Here is a 6480-nt window from a genome sequence, read left to right as displayed (position 1 = left end):
CAAACGACTCTGGAGCTCAACTTTATGCTTCAAGCATCCTAACTCTGCATTTGCACCCAACATGATAAGCCCATCCCCAGGTGCTCTTCCAGTGCTAACAGCAGCTCTGTACCCAGTTAGCCCGTGCAGTGCCATGCAAAACACTGTTGCATAGCAATATCTTATGACGCTCAAAACACACTTACACCTACCCTGCCTTTGTGTTGCACCGAATAAGAGCTACATACAGATTTCTGGTGGCTGGCAGTTACTCCACCAAAAGAAAGCAGTGGAAAAACAATGTCCTTTACTGCTGATGTCCTGATTTGCAGCCATCTCCCATCAGCTTCCTGACTATCCTCTGTGCTCTGCTACAGCAATATGGCAAACTGGATCCCTCCGGGTATACAGGCGCCTTTGCCCTATGACTTCATGGGATTGGTGGCAGGACCCACCCTACTGCCCCTTCGTACACAAAGTGGTATTGGTTCACCTGCAGTACAGCAAAAAAGAGTGAGTCTTTTTTGGAGGAGAGGGTGTCTGGCCTGTGGGGGAATAGGGCAAGAGAAGGAGGGATCAACGCACACATATACTACTGGATAGAAGAGGAACCTACCCTGAAAAGCAGGAGCAATCCTGAGCCTGCCATGCTCTCTTGCCTTGTGCCCTATCATGACACCGCAGAGCCACGTGCTTTCCCAAGAGGTGTCTTCTACAAAAGGTCCTGAGTCCAACATTTCTTGCCACATTGTCCAACATGAAGAAAAGCCACACAAGAGATGAGCAAAATGAAACACCGCCATGGGGAAGGAATCAGCATGGAGGCATACACATGCCCACAGTGCTGCACATGCCTTCTGGAGGAGGTGTATGCATGTGTGTCTGTGTCTGTTGCTGAAGACCAGGGAAGGGTGGGCTGTTGTAGAGCAATTACTACCTGTGTTAGGGCACCAACAGCCCTCATGCTCCCTTGCCTCTCACTGCAGTGCCTGTATTCATCCAGCTGTGAAGCTTCACAGTAAGAGGACACTCAGGCCAGGTGGAAAGCTGTGTGAGGAGGAGCTGTTTTGCAGCAGCCAGTGACAGCTGGGGAGACTCTGGAGTACAGTAAAGCACTGCAGAGCACATGTGGACCTTGGGAGCCCTCAAGAAGTCACTGCTCACAGAAACCAAGAGTGGAGAGGATATAGATAGTTTGGAAACACGTGCAGAAGCGAGGGAGTCTGAGGAACTGGATGTGAGGTCTTCCTGAGCAAAGGCTACCACAACAGCTCGGGTGCCGTAGTGGTGAGGAAAAGCAGGCCAAGAGACAGTAGTAGGGAAACATGGCAGAAGAGTATTGTGGTATCTTCACAGGAGCAATGCAGTTCAGTGTCATTATCCTTCTTTTCCAAGCCCATGGTAAGGAGAAAAGGCCACAACATCCCCATCTGCAGCAGTACCTCCTGCACATCCAACCATCGCTGCATTGCAAAAAGGCTCCTCTGTTGCTCACTGCCAGGGCCCATTCCTCTCCTAGAGGCACCATGAGAGGAGGGGTTGTGGGTGCCCCATGCTCCCACAAAGTGGGCAGTTTTTTGTGTCAACAAGAAAACTTGAGTTTATCCCTAAAAACCCCAGTAGAAACAGTATTAAAGTCTAATTCACACCCAAGGCAGCACTTCCCAAACATAATATACCTCAACTCTTCCCTTTCATATTTATGGCTTTAGTACAAGGTAGTAGATATACACTCATGCAGTCTCTAACTTACCTATGGACTCTCAGTGGTGGAGCATGACCTTTGAATGAGTTGCATTCCCATACAAGAGCATCGCTTTTCTGGATGGTGCCAATCTTTAGATGAAGCAGGATAAAAATCTAAAAACCTGGGTTGTAGACCCTAAGGATTAGGAGCTCCTGGATGTCTCAGTGCTGGAGTTCCTTCCAAATGAAAGCTACTTTATTCTCTGCAGTAGGGAAGTTAAAAGAAACAACCAGCGGGTGAGGGAAAACAACACCGTTGTAATGAAAGATAAAAGAGAGAGTCTTGACACCAAAGCCAATGCAGAAAGAAGGCAGATTCAGATAAAGGATGGGGAAAGAGAGAGAGGGAAGAAAGCCAAATCTTCAGAGGTCTGGAAACGTTAGGAGCAGAAATATTCTTTATGTGTATGCAGGTAAATCCTTTTCCTCCATCAGCTATTTAATGTAATAAATTAGGGGAAATGGCCAATAATGTTTAAAAAGTGCAGATACGTGATATCCCCAGTTCTTTTTCCTGGCTAGGCCTGAAACTGTCTGCATTGTGACACAATGAAGAGGTGAACTGGTGTAAAGGTGAGAAAAGGTTTAATGCTGACTTTCCATCTAAGCACCTTACCTACCACCAGGCCAGCCTGACAGCTCCTTTTAGGTCTCTGATTTCTCCCATTTGTGTGAGGGAGCAGAAGCAGCTCAAAAGTATCCTCAGAGGTTGCAGTGCATTAGTAAGCGTGGGGGATGATGCTACAAGAATACTGTGGGTGCATGTGGATCCCCAAAACACCCCGAGAGCAGTCTTAAATAAAACCCTGTCATCCATTTAGAGCGGGAGCAGTGTAAGAATCCCCAGAGAGCTGAGCTGATGTCTCCCTGGCATGGTGTTTCTCAAACCTTTTAAATGCACACCTCCTCCCCATTTTTTACTTCATCTGTCTTTATGTGATCTCCTTAAGCGTTCACACTATGGCTAGACTTTCAAGATCAGATTCCAAATAGTTTGAATATGCCCCTTAACATTACTAAATCAGGATAATTTGATTTTATTACTTAAGTTTTATAGATTTTTTCATTTTTGTAATGAAAGTTTAAAAATAATCTGTGGGAAGAGTGCTTTGCAGAAGGGAAAAGCATAAGAAAAACTCACTCTTCTTAGAAATATGATGCAGTAATAAATTTGTATGTTTAAAACTGGAGAGATCATTTCTCTAAGGGGCTGTTCTGTGCTTGTTTAGACAATATCTTTTGAGGCAGCCAGCAGGTTTTCATTAAAAAAGAAGTATGATGTGGGGAGATAAGCCCAGGTTAGTGGTGCTCAGGTGGATGCCTGTTTGTTTAAGCATCTTTTCATGTTATAGCTCTTTGGAGAGGAAGAGGGGTCATATTTAAGAACAAGAACAACTATTTGAGTGTAGTGCCCAGTATGAGAAAAAATCCTGTATGAAAGCTTTAAATCTGACTTCTTTGTAGGATTTCTTCCTTGAATGGCTGGGTGTCATCTAACACCTTAGGAAAAGACAAAGAAAATGGAAAAGAACAACAACAACAAAAAAAAAAGAGAATATGGGAAATTAGCGAATATGGGAAATCATGTAGATGCAGGAGGGAAAAAATGGAAAAAATATAAAAGTATTTTAAATAGGAAAACAAAAAATTGGAGGCAGCAAATGCATAAAACAGAAGAAAAGGAAGTTCAGCTTTCCAGGGTGAGAAGGGAGGTGGCCAATATCTTTATAAGGCCACTCCATCACCATCAAATGTCTTGGAGTTCGGGGAGGTTCCTGGTGACTGGAGAAAGACAAGTGTCACACTTATCTTCAAGAAGGGCAGGAAGGATGATCCAGGGACAGACAGATCAACCAGCTAACCTCCATCCCTGAGGAGGTTGTGAAGCAAATCCCAGCACATTAATAATAATTGATTAGAAACAGCCAGCATGGACTTACCAAAGCCTGATGATGTCTATGACTGCTGCCTATGTTGCAGTGACTGGCATTTGTAGATGTAGGGTGAGGCTGATGCTGTTTCCTTGACTGTAGTAAAGCTTTCAATGTGGTCCTCTGTAGCAGCCTGACAGCAAAACCATTAAGATATGGCCTCAATAAGCAGACTGTAAGTTGAATGGAAAATTGTGTGGGCCACTGAGCTCAAAACAGTAAGATACCTGGTCCAAAAATCAAACTGCTGATCAGTTACTAGTGGCAGCACAGTCCCTGCAGGAGGGCAGGGCTGCCATTCAGAGGAGCCTGTGTAGGCTGGAGAAATGGGCCATCAGGAAATATGTGAAGTTCAACAAAAGCAAATATAGAGCTTGCCTCTGAACAGGGGTAACCCCATGCACCAGCACAGCCTGGGGCTATCTGGCTGGGAAGGACCTCTGCAGGAAAGGCCCTCGGGCTCCTGGTGGACAAGCTAACCATGAGCTAGCCATGCATCCTTACAGCAAAGGTGGCCAACAGACTCCTGGACTGTGTTAGAAAGAGCCTTGCCAGCGGGTGTGATAATTTCCCTCTATACGATACCTGTGAGGCCAAATCTGGGTACTGTGTCCAATTTTGGTCTCCCCATTGCAAGCAAAACATAGCCATACCTAGCAAGCCCAATGCAGGGCTACCAAGATGGTCAGGGGACTGGAGCACCCATGACACAAGGAGAGGCTGAGCAAGCTGTGTCTGTGCAGCCTGGAGAAAAGAAGACTCAGGGGTGATTTCAGTGCTGGCTGCAACTGTCTGGTTGGAGGATATAGAGAAGCCAGAGCCAGACACTTCTTGGAGATGCACAGTGACGGGATGAGAGACAATGGACAAGGTTGTGACATGGGAAGTTCTGCTTAGGTGTAAGAAAGAAAAATGCCACCATGGTGGTATACCTCCGTGGCGGTCAGATACTGGAACAGGTTGCACAGAGATATTGGAGACTCTCCATCCTTAGAGAAATTCAAAAGCCAGTTTGGCAGCCTGATCTAGTTGTTCCTGCCCTTCTATTTGGTAGCTGAAGAGAGGCACTGCAAAATGGAAATGGCAGATGACAGGAAAGCAAGAGGCAGAAAAAAGGCAAGTGTGAAATAAAGGAACAACAGAATATAGTAATGGAGAAGAAAGAAAAAGAAGCAAACACACAAAAAAGCCTGGAGGAAAATGACAGGAGGTAGCACAGATACCAAAAACTGGATAGTGACATTTCAGAGCAAGGAAGCAGGAAGAAAGTTCCCTGGAAATGACTGACAGCAAGTGAAGGGTCTCTGTTACTCTGCAGACCTTCATAAAAGGAAAATGATGGCCAGAAAAGCAGCCTAAAACAAAACCTAGATTTGCAGATGCTAGAATGTGGATCAGGACAAACAGAAAATAAATCTAAATTATTTGGTTTTCTTCCTTTCTTCTGGAAACAGCAATTTCTGTCAGCTGAAACAGCACCCCGAAGGCCACTGATGCAAACAGCAAGCACATCTGTGGGAACACAACTAATTAAGCTGGGTTTCCCATCCAGTCACATAATTACCATTCCTTTCCCTTCCCATATATTCCTTCTAACCCCTTCATACCTCCTAACATCCCTCACAGCACCCTTCGCTCCCTCCTCTTGCTATTCTTCTAGCCTTTTCTTCCTTCCTTTCTGGGCTAGAAACTACATCAGCTGGGAATGGTTTGAGCTGGGCTGTACAGCTAATGTATCGATGGCTAATGACTAACAGCGAAATGTAAGCCTTTCTTTCAGCAGTGGCACTTATTTGGATCTATGAGAAGTACTATCTTCATGTCACCCAGTGGCCCAGACACCAAAAACTTCAGCAACTTCATGTCCTCTGCAACACCCTCACCCAGTCATATCTGGTTAAATTGGTAAACGAGTTGACAAATGATGAGGGAATAGCTGGTAAAGTGACAGCAAACATGGACAGACAAAAACGCTGTGCTTGAACAAGTTTTGTTTCCTTTGGAAACCAGACTTAAACCTGCTCTATTGAATGCACTTCCTTCTCTCTGAGAAATTCTCATTTAGGCAGGGTCTTATGGGCCATGCAGGATTCCCAGTGCCCAGCTCCATGTTTTACCCAGGACATCATATCTCAACATACATACATACATACATACATATCTCAACAAAGTCACACAGCCCTCCAGATGTGCACGCAGTGCCTGATGCACAGCCAAGCCACCCCATCCCGTTTGCAGGTCACATTTGTCCCCGCTACAGGAGTTGGGTTATACAGATGCCGTGCAGTACCTGGCACTCTTCTTTTGTACCTTAAAGGCAACAATCTTCAAAAGGTCTCACTGCTTTCTTTCTTCAGAGGACCTAGGTTTCCACTCCTGTGTCTGGCAGATTTTAGGCCTCCGAGTTGCTGAGAGCCAAGTGTTGACTCTCATGCCCCCAAGTGCGTCATATGCAGCCCAGCGCTGTTCTTGCCCAGATGAAAAGAGTTCTAGATAAGAGAGTAAAATACTATTCTAAAATATTGGGCCTCCACACATGGTTAATAAATCATGTGTTATAGGGTGATTTTTTACTGTATATTTGAAAAGCACCATATATTTATAACAGCAATGGTTCTGAGAAAGGTTAAACGTGTCACTGCTAAAGAAAATGTATTACAAACCTGATATTGCTGGAAGGGCAAGTGCTCTTTTCCAAGAAACCAAAACCAAACTAAGGTCTTGAAAAGTGACAGGCAGGAGCAGGGCTCTCACAGCTTTGACCCTAGACGGCACAAAAAAACCCAAGAAACAGAATTACTGTTGCAGATGGGGATGTTCAATG

General features: G+C 45.0%; 1 long non-coding RNA gene across 1 annotated transcript; it reads right to left on the bottom strand.

The window, feature by feature from the left end:
• Positions 1 to 3671: 3671 nt before the first annotated feature.
• LOC135315227 (uncharacterized) lies at positions 3672 to 6480 on the bottom strand. Its single transcript, XR_010374676.1, has 3 exons — positions 6320 to 6480; positions 5947 to 6145; positions 3672 to 3789 (listed from the first exon to the last, which is right to left on the bottom strand). It is a non-coding gene; the product is annotated as an uncharacterized LOC135315227 (long non-coding RNA).

This window comes from Phalacrocorax carbo, chromosome 1 (genome assembly GCF_963921805.1).
Source record: "Phalacrocorax carbo chromosome 1, bPhaCar2.1, whole genome shotgun sequence".
NCBI classification, from domain to species: Eukaryota; Metazoa; Chordata; class Aves; order Suliformes; family Phalacrocoracidae; genus Phalacrocorax; species Phalacrocorax carbo.
This window is presented reverse-complemented; position numbering and strand designations above follow the sequence as displayed.